This window comes from Echinops telfairi, unplaced genomic scaffold (genome assembly GCF_000313985.2).
Source record: "Echinops telfairi isolate 266 unplaced genomic scaffold, ASM31398v2 ScPeMD7_2291;HRSCAF=2852, whole genome shotgun sequence".
In the NCBI taxonomy this organism is placed as follows: domain Eukaryota; kingdom Metazoa; phylum Chordata; class Mammalia; order Afrosoricida; family Tenrecidae; genus Echinops; species Echinops telfairi.
Genome location: NW_022106189.1, coordinates 23302241 through 23319406, shown reverse-complemented (window position 1 = coordinate 23319406; position 17166 = coordinate 23302241).

The window sequence follows — 17166 nt, the reverse complement described above, 5'->3', positions numbered from 1 at the left end:
ACACACACACATATATATATATATACATACATACATATACTCTGTGTCATTGACAAAAATCTACGTGGAGGTCAAGGCTAATATCAATTTTTTAACAAAACTCCAGTGAGCATCTTCCCAATCACTAAACTGGTGAAGTAAGTTTTCGAGACTGCTGCTCCACATGAAACCACCGTTAGTAGTTGGATCAAGCACTTTTGCGAGAGAGGGACAACCATCAACCTTAATGGAAAAAGAAACTGTGGCTGATGTCAACAAACTGCTGGAAGAGGATGAGCATAGAATTACCTTTGATGCGATACCTACCGAGAGTGGGACCGCTTTCAGTTTGGCATTTTCTATTAACAGCGGATATGTTGGCCTCTGCACTTTTCCAGCTGGATGGGCGCCAGAAGTATTGTGCAAAGATCAACTAGCTCCCTTTTTAAACATAGGATCGAAGGTACTGAATATGATTTTATGGAATGAATCATAATCAGCAGGGATAAGTCTTGTTCTAGGGAATAAGGTTCAATCAAATGAGTGTCTCCCCAGGAAGTCAGCTGAGTCTGTTAAATTTGAGGAAGAGAGGTCAGCTCAGAAAGTTCTGAAATTTCAAATTTCAACTGTATTTTGAAATGTCAGAAGAGTGATATGGACAAATTTTCTTGATGGTCGAAGGGCAATCATGAGAACTAACGAAGGAGTTTTCAGAAAATTGAAAGCTTCATTGGTGAGAAAAAGGCCAAAAAAGTTGTATACACTATAATTTTTTCATCACTGCAATACATCTGCTCACTCTTATGGGGGGAGAGGACTCTCCAAGATAATCTCATTGGGAAGCCTTAGTTCACAAATCTTATAGCCCTGATTTTCCCTCTCAGGTACCTTTTGTTTCCCCAATCTCAAGGAACATGTACACAACTATAATCCCTCAAGGAAGCTAAGCCAACCATTTTGATATGGTGTAAATCAAAGAACACAGAATTCCTCAAAGGAGGGTTAGAGAGATGCAAATATGGCCTTCAGAAATGGAAGGACCCAAACTAAGACTATGTCAAGAAACAATAGCCTATGTTGTGATAGTTCTTTTTAATAAAGGATTCTGTGATTTTGTAGTAATGCTTTTTTATTTACCCTCGTTTGCACAGATAACATGAGTGTAATTTAGCAGTGTATACATTTGCCACTGATTTCTGTAGGGTCTATGTCCTAATTTAGGTAAATTCAAAAATCCTAGTACCTATTGTTAAACACGGGTGCCTGAATCTTTTGTGAACTGACAAATGCACAAAATGTAGGTAGTAATAATATAACATTAAGGCTATTTTTATTTTTAAAAATTTAGAAAAATAAACAGATTTTTCTTGCTCCAAAATGAAAATTCAGAAAATACTAAAAAACAAAACAACAACAAAAAAACCAAACTGGTGATTTCTAGCTAAACTAACTGAAACTCAAAGCAAAAGGTATTATCTTTGAACTGATTTCCAATGAACTCAAAGGCAAACGTTTGTTTAATTCAAAATCCCTGCTACTGTTGAGGGAAATATATGCCCGCTTTTGTCTGTTAAAGTCTTTATCTTCTGAATAAGGCCTAGAAATAATAAAAGAACACCAAATCTCAAACTCATCCACAGAAATTCACACTATTAGTCAAATATAAATATTCAAACACTGAATCCCACCTAAAGAGATCATATAATACAAAAAAATGCATATAATACAAAGGTTTCTTTCCATCTAATCTTTAAAGAAGACCACTAATGAGAAAAACACAATAACAACTAACCAAACCAACAGAGTGACCCAGGGATATTCTGAAAGCTTTACCCAGAATGGGTTTCAGAGTATTTGGAAAGAAGTTGAGAAAAGAAGGAGGCCGAGACACGGTGAAAATAATTATGCTGGTAATTGGAAAGAGAGAGAAAGAATGATCTATCACAAATAAGTAGAATATTAAGTAAGCAGGGCTTCAGAAAGATAAGCCATGAAAGATTTTTGTTTGCATTTCATAGGAAGTATTTGCCACATCATCTACATCTTGAATGCCATCACCCGTATTTTCAGGAGTTTCACATATTAATTGGGTTATTACTTGGCTCAAATGTATATACTTGGCTCAAATGTATATATATGTATATATATATATAACATAGTACACTTAGCTCTCCAATATAATGATTCAAGATGATCCTCTTAAGAATAGTTTCCTTTCAAATTAAAGCTCTTAATACTTACAAAGAGGGTTTCATTTGTAAATTGGTACTTCTTAGGCATGCCCTATTAAAATACATTTTGAACTTCTTCCAAATTGCTCAGCCTATGCTGAGGCAGCAGAAACACCTAACCTATGCAGATGAATAGAGGTAGGTTTTGAACAATTCGATGTTGAAACAGTGTTTATTTTATCCTTAATATTTTACCCTGTGTCTGTCTGTCTGCCGTGCATCCTTAATAATATAGAGAACTTCTTGTGAGGTAGGACAATGACTACCATCAAATAACACCCTAATAGACATATTCCAAATCTTCTAAACCAACATGCTATGTAGTATTATAGATATGTTTTTTAGATATAATATTGTTTAAATCATTTTTAGCATTACTACAGATATGATATGTGTTGTGGCAGTCACCACATAATCTGTCAACTTGTGAAAGGGTGGAGTCTAGCCTGTCAATCAGGTGATAGCCAATGAGGACTCTGTGTGGGCAGGGCCTTCTCTTGAGGATTCTGGGAACTCCTGTCTTCTTTCCTGGAGGCAGGACACACACTCTCCCTATGAGATATTCCTTTTGAGAGCCACATGGAGCTACACTGATGGAGCCAGCACCCCGGAGCTAGAGGAGCCAAGTAGAGACCCATACCAGCTCTGAGATGTTTCCCCTGCCACTGGATGCACAAGACTTTCCACCCACTGGTCTGTGATCTTCCTGCATTCAGCGTCATTGTATGTGTTGTGTGAGTCTGAAGAGGAATTTATAGACTGGTATCAGACATATGGGCTAATATTGGACTTACAGGCTTGCTCTTGGCTGGGCTGGGATGTTTTCTTAACATACAATTATTCTTTATATAAAGCTCTTTCTTCTACACATATGAGTGTCTATGGATTTGTTTCTCTAGTCAACCCAGACTAACACATGTGTCGATTCACATCCATTTGGGCAAAATCTTACTAGATATGTTTGTGACTCCATACCATTTGGTTTTAAAGGTAAAGCACTATTATTTCCCCTTAATGCTTTTAAAGACCCCCAAAGCCCCAAAGCCAACTACGAGCTGGGCTCCTGGGTGCCTCACAGACTGGGCCCTGAAGATGTGTCCAACACCATTTGATCTACAAGACTTTGCACCCACCGGCCCGATAAGTCTTCCTTCTATGTCATTACTTGTGGCTGCATGAGTCTGAAGAGGTTCTTATGGACTACTAGTGGGCTTATGGATTTGAGTTGGACTGGGCTGGGATTTGGCATGATTGCTTGCATAAATACTTCTTGATAGAAAGCTCTTTCTTAAACACCTATGAGTGTCACTGGATTTGTTTACTTCGTCAGTCTGGTCTAACACAGCCAGGTTCCTTCCTCAAAGCACCGAGTTGAACTCACTCTGTGGTCTGGGAATCAAGTGGGTCTGCCTCTGCATCTCTCCATTGCTCCTCCCTCTGTCTCTGGCTCGAGTTCTTGATGCACTGATCTCTGGACCTCTCCTGCCTCTGCCACATCAGGCATCTTGCATGAGCTCCACCACTGGTCTTCCTGGGTGGTTGCAGACTTCTTCCACTCCTGTTTCTAATTTGGCATGCTTTTCTACACAGAGAAAAGGAAAATCTGACTCATGTTAAATGTTCTGCATCTTATTTAGATGGTCCCACCAAGTAATAAAGATTGTGGATAGAGGGACCATACCAAATAATGTCTCTTCACCACAGTAGCCATCTAAAAATCTCCATCCTGCTCTAGGAAGTTATTTTTCCATTCCTTTCAGCCCTTCTTCGATAAATCATCCTTATGCTTCTTCTATCTGTCAGATCCAGGTGGTGAAGCTGTACGAACAGATCCATAATGGCTACTCAGTGTGTTATTTTGGTTCCCGGTAGCAAGACTACATGTGGTGCCTATGTAGAAAGGCACCATGACCTGTGTAAAACAAATACTAATTGGATGACTCTTCTGATCACTGTCAAGCTTTGCATAAACCATGCTACTCTTTTTTCCATAGATCATGCTACCATGCACATTAGCTGCTTCCTCTGGATTGTTCCCTTGGGTATTTAGAGGTATAATTTCCCTTCAAAGAATAACTATACCTCACTGTAAATTTCACCCAGTCCATCAGGCTGCCTCTCCCCTCCGAGGTAACCTGTTCTGTACCTGGATCTTGAATGACCCATCAGGACATAGTTGTGAGTCTGACATCCACCTAAACATACTTCCATGATACCCTATTCAACATTAATGAACAACCATAAGTTAGTCACTTTTGTAATACATTTACTCTTGGTCCCTTAGGGAGCTGGCAATATAGATCTATAAATTGAAGGAAATCATTGATATAATAATTGTGGTTTCAACAGTTTCTTGGTTATGTCCCTCCTGGACTACCTTCTTGGAGACCAACAATTACAAGACGACTTCCTGTATTCCAACATTTTTTCTTCCTAGACTTGCCTGGAAACTGGTAATCCCAACTCTGACTAAATTGGATCTGAGTTTGGCTCAGTGCTCCTATAAATCTCTACAGTATTTTCCCTTCCATTGCAACTATTATTAATAATAGAAGCAAAACAATTGTATATCTTGATTATTTCTTATCACTCTGCATTTTTTTAAAGATCATTTTATTGGGGGCTCTTACAGCTCTTATAACAACCCATACATCCATTGTACCAAGCCTATTTGTACATAGGTTGCTATAATTATCTTATTTTCTAAACATTTACATTCTATATGAGCCCTTGGTACCGGCTCCTCTTTTTAACCCTCTCTCCTCCCCTCCCCTTTTCCCCCTCGTGACCTCTTGATAAATGATAAATGATTATTAATTTCTATCTCACACCAACTGTTGTATCCATTCCCCCATGGTTTCTTCCTCTCCACACATCCCCCCTAGCCTCTTGGTATCACTACTCCCATTTATGTTTCTGAGGGGCTTATCTGACCTGGATTCCATGTGTCCTTAGCTCTTATCTGTACCTGTGTACGTGCTTTGGCCTAGCCCACATTGAAAGGCAGGGCTGGGGTCATGATAGTGGGGGGTTGAGGAAGCCTCCAGGAACCAGAGGAATATTGTGTGTTTCATCGGTGCTATACTGTGCCCTGGTTGACTCATCCCTTCCTTGCGATCCTTCTGTGAGGGGATGTCCCATTGTCTACAGATGGGTTTTGGGTCTCTACTCTGACCCTCCTCCCCTCAGTTTTCTCCTGCATTTTATTGTCTTTTGGATACACAATTCACTGCAGTATCTCACAGATCACATGGGCCATCAGAAAAATGGCTCATATAGTTCTGGCACCTGGAAGCCCCAAACTCACGGATTAAGCATCAGTCTGAGGGGCTCTCCTGACCCACAGGGCTTCAGGGGCTGATGAACACACAATGACAAGTCAAATGACTCGCCGCCAACTCACAAGACTGTGGAAGCTGGTGAGTTAGATGGGGTTATAGGCTGCTGGTGTAAGCCCTAAGAGCCAAAGGCCAAGCAAAGATGAACCATATGCAGAATCCAGAGCAAGGAGAATCATCCCAGATTTCTTTTTAAAGGAGGCAAACCATCCCCCAAGGAAATTTAGGGTAGTGACTTGAATCACATATTTTAGTAAAACTGCAACTCAAGATATGTCCCACTCCAATCTCACCATATTCACAAAGCAGACGCCTTCTCTCAAAATGAGACCACAAAGGCAAACATTTACAATGCATCGCAAAAGGGAGGATGACGACGAAAAGAGCCATATCAAATATTTAATTGCATTACATACCATTTCATGTAAGTGAGAATCTAAAATGTTTTCTTTTTTGTTTTTTTTTTTAATATATATTGATGGGTCGATTCATTCGATATAATGTCCTTCAGGTTCACCCACATTGAAATATGTTCTAGGAGCTCATTTTGCTTCATAGTTATTCCATTGTGAGAATCTACTATATTTTCCTTATCTATTTAGCCATTGATGAGCACTTAGGTTATACTCCTCTTTTTGCTATTGTGAATAATGCTATGATGAACACATATTGTATAGGATGTTGAAAACTGTAGGGTGAGTTTACATTTTACTCTCAAATTTATACACAAATCAACAGGCCTTAAAACAAAGCTACAGTGATTGCTCCTGAATTAATTGTAATACTTATTGTTATAACATTCCTAATAGTATTTTAAATTTATAAGACGCAGCATAAGTGTTCTACCATTTGTTCTTCACAACAGGTTTGTGAACAATCTCTGAACTATGTATGAGAAAATTGAGTTTGAAGGACTAGCCTAAGTTTAATGAGCTACGAAATTTAAATCCGAAACAAGAAGCAAGGTTTAGACTGCATATGCTATTTCTACTGCACAAAGCAGGCATTCATTTCACTTTGAATTCCAACTCAAAATTAAAATATGAAATAGGCGGTTGGAATTGATTTAAAGCCCAAGAGAACAGAATACAAAACATTCTATCAGCTTTACATATAGGAGTATGTTTGTCATTGATCCCAAACCTAGAACAATCAATATCTAACAATGTCTTATGTATACATAGCCAATGCAAATCATGGTTAAAAAACAAAGCAGCGAAAAGTATTATTGGTGTAAAATATTGCATGAACCTTTCTTTTGCACATATTGTAATTCAAAAAAGATGCCAGATTGCTTGAAACTTCAAGTATTGATGTTTTAATGAGTACACTATTTTCTCTAGTGGAGCACATCCAATTAAATTTAGCATCAAGTCATTTGCTAAAGGGATAGTGTGCAGCTTCTAAGTGATTCCACTTCTCCTTTGCTTGTTCCTCCGTTCCCAGATGCCTGTTTGAAGACTTGTTGGTTTTCCTAAATGCAATAAACATCTCCCTTGGACATCGATTCATGGAAGAGAAGTCAAGGGTCTGCTATATTTAATAGCCCTCTGGGTTTGCCATATGTTTTGTTTTCCCTTACTCCGGGTTTAAACATACAAAATCCTGAACACTTGTGTAAAGCTACCAGTCATTAATTCATGTAGTCATTTATTAATCTATTTCATAATGTATTATTCATTCTACAAATGTGTATTGAGTGCCTACTAGAGTGCTTGGGTAGTGCCAGTGGTGTATGCTCAACAACTAACTTAAGGGTACTGTCTCAAACTTACCCAGGAGCACTGTGGAACAAAGGCTTGCCATGTTCTTCCCTAAGAGTATGGTCAAGGATATCTTACAGAGTCGCTCTATTCTGGAACACAGAACAGAGTCGAAATTGACTGCATGGCAGCAGGTTTGCCTTTTGTCTCACCATGTGAGATTGTTAAGGTGATTGTCAACTTGGCTGGCAAGCCTTCTCCGTGGCTTACAAGTGAAGATGATGAAATCTGAAAGAATCTAATCACCTACAGGGTGAGCTCTACATGAACAGCCAGCCAATTGAAAGGGAGCTTACTCAACATGTGACCTGCTTCCAATACATATGGAGGTTCTTGAAAAACATGCTGACTTATTGTTGGACCTGTACCCGATATTTTGCTCATCTTCTGACTTGAGCCAGCAATTCTTTCGACTTGAGCCAGCAATCTGCCATAGATCTTGCTAACCATGAGAGCTGTCAGCAGTCTTCCATGGTACCTGCTGACCTCAGATTCATTTACCTCTGTAGCCATCAGTCTGCCATCTGACCTGCCAATCTTGGATTTCTCAGTGCCTGCTACAATGTGATTCAGGAGAAACCACCAGCCTGACAGCTCGCCTAGAAACTTGACCCTTTCTACAAATGTGTGAGCCATTTCCTTGAAACTAATCTCTCTCTCTCTCTCTCTCTCTCTCTCTCTCTATATATATATATATATATATATATATATATATATCCACATGACCATCACTTGTTTTACTTTGCTTGAGAACCTAGCCTAAGATAAGGGTGTTCAGGAACTGTTAGACAACAGTGGGTAACACAGAATCTCTTTTCCCCTGAAACTTGACAGTTTCTTAATTAGTAAATAGTAAAATAAGTGTAGAATAAATAGGGACACAGAGGTAGTAATTGTCATAAAGCAACAAATGGAGTAGGGTGGTAATAATTTCATATAGGGTGATCACACAAGGAGTTTGTGCATATGTAATATTTGTACAGGGGCCTGAATGAATGAGGATTAAGATTTTTTAACTGTTGGGAAATAATATTCCAAGTAGAGATAACAGAAAACAAGGCTTGGTATGGCACAGATGAGTTGGAATATTCCAGCAGCAACGGAATGCTGATTCTAGGAGAGGATAAGTGAAGGAGAGAAGGGGTGACGAGGCAGTCTGGAAGGTAGGACAGCAAGAAGGCAAGGGCGGTAAGGAGGCCTCTGGATCAAAATCTGCAATGCATTCTAGCGAGGACGACACATGAGGTGAGGCTATTAAACAGAGATGGACATGCTCTGATTTCCATTTGTCAAAGAACATGCTGGCTTACTATGGCAACATGGACATGCATGGCCAAATGCAAGAATACACGCTAGCCTCTACGCTTTTTCAATAATCTAGGAGCAAGACCATTAGGGCTTAGAGTAGGTGGGGGGTTTTGAAGCTAGGAAACCTGATCAATTGATTCATTTTTAAAATCAGAGCTCATTGGGACTGACTGCGGATGAGACACAATATGCACTAGACGGGGCTGAGCGAAGCGGGCTTTTGGGCTTCGGTGATATTAAGATAAGACCAACTAGAGAGCAAAATGTTTTTGTTCCTTTTGGCCTGGTGAAATTTGGGATATCTATTTTGTATCCAAAGGACCCCTGGTGGTGCAGTGACTAAAGCACTCAATCACTAACTAAAATGTCTGGAGTTCCAATCCACCAGCAGCTCTGTGGAAAAATAACGTGGCTGTGTGCTACTGTAAAGGTCAGAGCCTTGGAAATCTTTTGCATCCACATTACTCTGTCCTACAAAGCTGCTATGAGTTGAGACAGACTTGGCGGCCATGGGATTTTGGATTTATTTTATATCTACCTGGACCTATGAGAGGGCCTACTAAATAGATCAAGTTCACCCTCAGTAGAGCGGACGATACATGTTGAACTCTTCTTGTTGAACTTTACATTGCCTCATTAATAAGCTTTCTTCAGTATCATATCACATTTTTTTTTGCCATTCAACATTTTGTTGTTGTTTTTGTTCAGCATATGCACAGAAAAACATAAACCCATTCAACAGTTCCTCTTTACATAATTTAGTGAAATTGATTACATCCTTTGAGCTTTACAATAATTCTCCTTCTTTTCTACGTTGTTCCTTCCCCATGAACACAAACTCGCTGCCCCCTAATTTCCCTGTCTTATCTTTTGAGCTGTCCATCTTATACCACATAGATCGACCTTCTAAGAACACCATGCTAAAGGCAGACATTCTTTCCTAGTTAAGCTAAACCACTGTTTGGTTGTAAGAAGACCTCAGGGGTTCTTTTTGGATTAAATTTTAAAGATGATCTCCGGGCAGTAATTTCACAAGTCTCCCCTTTGAGTGAAACAATGACCAGAGGCTTGGGCTTTTATAGTCAGATATCCCGAGAGACTGTTCACAGATTTTACAAACTATACAGACTACTAAAACATTTATACCATTATCCTAAACTGAGGAAGTGAAAGCATGGAGGGATGCTGAGCTGGTTTCTGATTTGCTGTTTGGGGGCGTCGAGTTTTCCTGGGGTATTTGTCATCTGACAGGAATACTTAGAAGCCACATAAAGGAACTGAAGTCAAAGGGTCTCAGGAGAAAAGCTGCTCAATCAAATTGCTCTTTGTCAGTTCCTGAGAAATCATAGAATACATGAATAAGAAAAGCAATCTCACACACACTCAACTTGGAAACTTCTGCAATACAAACATTCATGGTATCACTTTTGCTTGTATATCCTGGAGAAACTCTTATTAAAAAAATTTAAGAGGTAAAGAAAACATATATATACACATACAATAAGGCCAATTAGACTTTTAATTTGTTCGCTTTCTCCTGCTTATTCAGTGGACTTGGTTTTCATGCACATTTAAATACTTGGGATTGGAGGGCCTTTCAAGGATATTTATCTCAGCCAAGTTAAGGCCCTTGAAACCTAAAGCTGAAGAGAACAATGTTGTGTGTTGGAGGTGTGGGTGAGCTAAATGGGGGCAGAAACTCCAGGTGGGACAGAAAAGCAGATTTTGTGGATGAAATGCACTGCCACAGTATGATGTGTTTTGAAAGCTTCCCACAAAGCAGTTTAATATAATCCATTAGTGGTATAATTACAGCAGACTCTATAGCACAATAAAATAAACCTATAAACCTTAATCCATTTCCATACAAATGTCCCCACTAATGCAATCAGGAATGATGAATAAGAACTATGCACAATGGCAGACTCTGATAAAAAAAAAAAAAGCTTCAGTTCCACACAAGTTCTCCATAGGTCTCTAAAATATTATGTCATTTATGCAATTACAATCAGCTACTATTCTTAGGGGTTAAAGGCCCCAGCAAAATAAATGGAGATACTGCTTCGGTAAAGATGGCTCAATCATCTGGAAATGTTTCTACTTGTTCCTAAGGATAACATACTCCCATCTGTAGAGCAGACAATGGAGTTTCCTTAAAAGTCCTAATTTCATAACCCATTATGTGATTGGCATATGAATGCATCCTGCCTCAGCCTTAATGGGCTGCCCTTTGCATCCTATTGTTTCTTAAGAGAGAAAGGAAGCAGAGTTGGTCTTTCATGTCCATTTTCAGAGAAAATGATTGGGAATACTGGTCACTTTCTGATTAAGCCAAATTCTTTCAGGAAATAATAGCATTTAAAGACAGGATGAGCTTATGTGCGTAGGTACATAGTGAGAGGGGAAAAAAAAAAAACCCACATAAAAAAGAATGCCCCAGCTATTGAATGCATGGATCTCTACTTGAAAAGTATTGAGTACTCCCTGGAGGGGTGAGAACTCCAGAGCTCCCACCCCCACCAATGGGGGTTGAGACCCTTTTACATTCTAGGGACCTCATTTTTTTCCATGAAGAGTTATGTTTCATAGGGTTTTCAGTAGCTGATTTGGAAGAATTTGATTGCCAGGCCTGTCTTCCAAGGTGCCTCTGGATGGCTTCAAACTTCCCAAGTTCACTCAGCAGCTGAGTGCTTTATGTTCACCACTCGCACCCCCATGAAGGTTCATATCCACTTTCACTAGCTTCATCAAAACCAAGGAAGTGTCCCCTCCGACGGAAAGTTGATCATCAATAAAAATGCCCATCAAGTTTCTTTGACAACGCATAGTTCCACAAGGAAAGCATTTGAGTTGTAGAATTGTTGTGTCTTGGTAGCTGCCCAACTCCTCTTCATAAGGCTGGATTGGAGGGAAGAAGGGAAGGCAAGGAGGGTCTGCTGAGGAAACCTACGCATTTGGAGAAGGTGGCTGTGGCCCAGGGGACCATCATCCCAAACTCAAGCAAACCCATTAGCTTTCACAGCATCCCCTCAGTGCTCAAAAAGAAGGCAATGGCTTCCTCAGGAAATATGAAATCCCCGCTTCTATGAGGCCAGGAGTTCTTGTCTGGGGGCTTTAGGCATGTCCTTCTCTTTCTGACAAGGTTTTGGATACTTCTCCGGTTCTTGGTGGTGGACTTCTTTCCGTGGATCCTGTGGAATCTTGGCAGCAAGGACATCTCCATCGATATACTCATTGAGGGAACAATAAGGAACTCATTTCCCAAAAAGATGTACTGACTCTTTCTGGAAAACTCTCAGACTAGACAACATTTTCAAGGTCTGTGATGTAAGAAGTATTCCCTGAGAAGTGACACCCACTATTTCCCACTCCTACTGAGAGTTTTGAGCTGGTCTCAACTTAATGATAGGGAACTTGGGGGTTTTTTTGCATTTGTTTGGGGGTGGGGAGAGGGGTTGGCTGAATATTTAGGGATGATTAAAGTGATGTGTGTATGATCAGCATGAGAAGCATAAGTTGAGACATTGTGGAAATAAAGTGAGTTCATAGATTTAGAACATGACTTTATAGGATAAAGAGAGACACAAGGAACAAATGACTCAGGCACAGAAACTAAGGATTAGGATCAAGAGCTGGAGTTCCAACCCTGACAACTGTCAATCATTATACCGATTCTCTTTCATTGTTGTTTGGATACCTGATATATTGTTTTGTTATGCAACGTCCACGGCATCTAGGACACCATTGTTCATCATACATCTATATATGACATTCTATCCTCTTCTCTTTTTATATTCCACAATAAGACCTTGCCCTCTCTTAAAAACAAACAAATAAACAAAAACTCTATCCCTGCAGTAGCCCTTGTATTGGAAAAATTTTGACTTTCTTAAACTTAATTCCTTTTTACATTATAACTTGGATTTGTTGGTGACATCAAATTTAGCTGCTTCTTACCTTTATTCTTATCATCTTTATCTTTTTCTTCCCAGCACTGAGTATTTTACAATATCCTCAGCAAATGCATGAGACATGTCTTCAGTGTTGAACCACATAATGCATGTACACATCACCTTTCAAATTCCATTTCTGCTATCCACCACACCACAAAGATCAAATCACTTTTTTCCATTAATTAAGTGAGCTCTGCATTTAGCTACTTTGCAGCCAGTGATCCTGAACATCCATAGTTAGAACGTACGCTGGTATGCACCGTTCTGTCTTACATGTTTTCTGGGTGAATTTCCTGTACATGTGATCTTTACCTCTATCTGTTCCTAACACTACTTATCTTAAAAGTCCTGAGCAAGTAAAAACATCATTAAGAATATCATATGAAAATAGAGCATCACATCCCATTTCCAAACAAAATGTTCATTGCCGTGGCAAACAAGAGCCATTCTCCATCCTAGAATATTGTCATTTTAAGGATATTTTTATAAATGGCAGCTCGGCTATTGACTTTACATGTTAAAATATTACTGTGCTTCAAAGTCAATGAAAGATAAATGAATAAGAAAATCAATAACACTAATAGTAGTTCAATTTTAAGCCCAGGAAATCATTCCATTCACATGCAGATAGGCCAGTTGTGGGGGCACTCATTGAAAAAAAAAAAAAAGTACTGAAGAACAGGTAAGTTCTCAATTTTCCTGGCAGCAGAGGTGCATTGTGGAGTTTTTCTACCATGTGAATTATTTATACAAAAAGTTTATTGCTAGAATTCTATGCAGCATTCTTCAAACAGATTCTGAAGTTGTATGTTTTCTCATATTATTGAGGGGTCTTCCATTCTAGGAGTTTCAGGACACTTCCTTACAAGAAAAAGGTTGGCTAGGCACCATCTAGTATTTCCAATGCTCACACTTTAAAGTCTTCAACACTGGCACATGGTGTACTTAATTAAGATAGTCATTTAATGTAATCAGACTCATGATAACATCCATCACGATAATAGTGTCAACTGGAATTCCTCTTACCAGTCTCACCAGGTGAAAACTCATTGCTTTAATCCTTTCCCATAAACACTGTGTTTTTCTTTCCATTAGACTGCAAATAATGGCCAATGACTCCAGACAGCAGTCATTAAACACACTTAAGACATTAGCCTGCATTTGGAACTTTCCTACATAAGCTTCCTTTATGAGTCCTGCATAGCAAGGTGATGCAGTCCACAACATTTGGTATCCTGGAAACTTGGCCGACACTTTCAGTAAGGAACAGTCTGCAGGAAATGACCATAGTATTCTTTCCCCAAAGATCTCAATTACACTTTTGAGCTCTTCTCCCCAAAGGCTTCTCTATAAATTATGTGGATATCAAATTGAAGAATTAATCTTTTATTATTAATTATCTAAGTAAAAATGCCCTTTATTCTAAGTATGGTAATTATCTGAATTGATAAACACATAAACTACACATAAAGCCAATCAATACATTCCTAAAAAGGATTTAACGTAATCTGACTGTAAATATATGACCCCACACAGACACAGACACACACACAGACACACACACACACACACACACACACACACACACACACACACGATACCGAATACTGATTCTATGCCTGGGGCAGTAATAAGCATTGGTGAGTGTCATGTAATTCTTCTCTGCAGGAACACACGAAGACAGGAGCGGAGAGGAGACAGCAGAGAACCCGAAAACACTTTGCTCTTTTCTAAGTTCACCATGAGTGGGTGCCCACTCAAAAACAACGAACAACAGCAATGGCAAATTTAATTGATATTGTTAATGAAAGAGTCACACTGCAGGTATAAATGTGTGTGTGTGTGTGTGTGTGTGTGTGTGTGCGCGCACACACATTTTCTAAGGGTGCATTAATTTTGTGTAATGATGGGGTCAAAGGAGCACAGGTTTTGCAACTATATGTCATGGAGGTGTCCAGAGCAGCCCCCTTGAGGGCTAAAGGGCCTTGCTTATATAATCAAGATTTGGATCCTAACATTGCAAATTCAACATGAGTGACTAAACCAGATTGCATTTCATGTCAAAAATCCGTTCTGCAACACTTGACATCTCACTGTTGATATGTATGATGTGAGAGACCATCTTCAATATCATCAATGAGCATGCATCTTCTTTGTTACCATTCTCTCCCTATGAAATATCTCCTACAACCTCTAGTGACCTCTCATGTGTCACCACTTCTGTGTTGTCTATCCACAACTTTGTTTGTTCCGGCTGAAATGACATCCCAGTGATTGGTTAGCTAAGGTCACTGAAAACAGCTCTTCGTGCCACATCAAAGCTTTGTTTGTCTATCTGGGGAGTTTCATAACAATTGCCTCAAAATTGAAGAAAATATGAATGATGACAGTTAGAATGCCAGCTGCCTGTTTCTCACTGAATCATGGGCATAATGCAGGATATCCCAGAATCCAACTTGAACAACAAAAGGCCTGAAATGTATAATGCTCAGCAGTTGAGAATCCCTTTCACGGGATTGCGAGAGCCTTTGCCCCAGAGTAGACAACTTTTGAAGTGGGCAGCCTAAGATGTGCTTAAACTCACTAATGTCCATTGCTTTAGTTTTTGAGTACGGAGTTCATAAATGGAGCACAATTGCTAAAGGTGCATCAATTACAAATGAATAGAGAACAGATGATGTGTGAATCCAGCCCCTTGCCCAACTCTTGAAACAACCCACTCGAGCATGAACGTCAATTTACATTTTTTTTTCAATTCAAGAAATGGAATTTTCATTTGGTGTCACATTCATAAAACCTCATATATAACTCAGCAGGGTACTCACGTGTGCTCAGAAACAATATTAGGTATGGGAATTACCTTTTGTACCATAAAGACAAAATTACTCACTGCGAAATAAGATTTTAAAGGATCTTTGGGAAGCATAAATAAATAAATAAACCCAAACCAGAATTTCATCTGAGACAGGCACTGTTGTGTTGTTCATCTGCAGGCTCCTCGCCCCTCCGATATCAATTTTGCATCTCTCCGTAGATTCTCTTCTCTCCCAGGAGCGCAAGAGGCTGTTAGATTTTAATGAAGACGTGTGGCAGAAGGAGCCATGGGGCAGGAAATATGAGTTCAAGTCCTGCAAATTGTTTCTCACGAACAAAAAAGCACGGAGGATTTTCCAGAAAGGGATTATAGGTACAGGTGCAGCTAACACAAATCAAATTTACTTAATAGGGACCTTAAGTATCTTCCATATTATTATAAACTCTTCAAAATTATCATTGTAATGATTGCATCATATTTTATCAGGTAGCTGCACCGCAGCAGACTTAACTTTTTCTCTACTGGGAACACTTACATACTCTCCGTTTTCATTTCTACCAAATCATGCAATAACAAACTTCTTTTCACTTCCACTTCGCACTTCTTTGCACTTCCCCTTATCCTCACACCCGTTCTGACGTAGAAATAATTTTTCTGAGTAGAATCATAGAAGAGGATTTGTTAGATCAAAAGTTATAATTTTCTTCTCTTGCTTCTATTTCCTATTTGTCTACAAATGAATTTCCCAAAAAATTGTACTTGGGAAAACAGTGGGTAGGCCACTCTGTCTTCACAATCGTTATTTACACTTTTTTTTCCCACTGAAATTATAAATATCCAGCTACATGCTCCTGGGTGATCATGTAAAAATGGACCCCAAGTGGGTAGATGTCAGTAACACCTTCAACTCTACCCAAAGGCTGATGGAACATGATCAGTACAGAGAAAAGGTCTGGAAAAATCGTCAAGAAAACTTCTAGGAATACCTTTTCTCTTAAGTCTGCACTACAATGTAAGAGTGATAGAGATACGGAAGACAAATTAAGACACACAGATAGGTCTCTATTAAAGATAGAGTGAATGTCTAGAGACCAGCACAGCACGCTGAGGCAAACAGGTGAAATGCACAGGTTGCATTACCAGCAGGAACAATCTGAAAATTACCTCTTGGACTACATGCTGGTGCCTCACCGAACTTCCAATTTTAATCATGAACTTCAGTTGTTTGTTCCAGGCCTAAAGGTAGCCTGGCAGTGGATCCACTGCCATGGAGGGGTGGGGTAGGAGAGGCCTGAGAAAGGCAAAGTTTCATGAAAAGAATCGAGCATGCACAGCCTTTGACGTGTGTGACTCCATGTTTTAAAAAAAATCATTTTATTGGGGGCTCCTACAACTCTTATCACAATCCATACATACATGACTCCATTTTTAAGACACCGGCTGTGTGTGCACTGATCAGCCCACTCTCAGGTAGGGACCCATTTAAGGTCCTCACACAAAGCACAGAGTAGACCATACAAGGAAGGGTCCTCATCTCTGCAGATGGCTTATTTGGTGGGGAGAGGCTGCTCATTGTGAACTTTTCCAGTTCTATCCTGATGCCTGTATGTACTGATAGTTACTTCCCATGTACTAACATATGTTACTGTTCTAATTAGAATGATAGGCTGTTTATGGACCAATTCAGACTAGTTGTTGTTGTTGTTGTTGTTGTGGGTGTGTACCACTTTTCTAATGGTCTCCTGGCCATCTAGTAATTAAGGTGAGGACCACACAGAT